Raw genomic sequence first — 344 nt, forward strand, 5'->3', positions numbered from 1 at the left:
CTTCTAGTACCATTTATTAGTATTATTTGATTTGCTATGTTTTGTGAAAGCTTTGGAGTACAAGGAGTTTCACGAGGTGAGACAGCAACCATTTTTAGAAAGTTCACTGAGATGGAATAGTTCAGGAATTGCTTCGTACCCAGGGTTGGATAACCATGACCACTGCAAAGCAAGGTGGGCCAGTATTCATAATGCTTTATTTCTGGATACTTTCTGAGAAGGTAGTGCCACTGCTATGCTAAATTGTTCAACAAATATTTGATTGTGAGTCTATTAGTTGCCAGGCAGGCACTGTGGTAATAACCCTGTAGTAACCTGGCCACATATCTTCTGTGCATAATAGG

This window comes from Muntiacus reevesi, chromosome 3 (assembly GCF_963930625.1).
Source record: "Muntiacus reevesi chromosome 3, mMunRee1.1, whole genome shotgun sequence".
Taxonomy (NCBI): domain Eukaryota; kingdom Metazoa; phylum Chordata; class Mammalia; order Artiodactyla; family Cervidae; genus Muntiacus; species Muntiacus reevesi.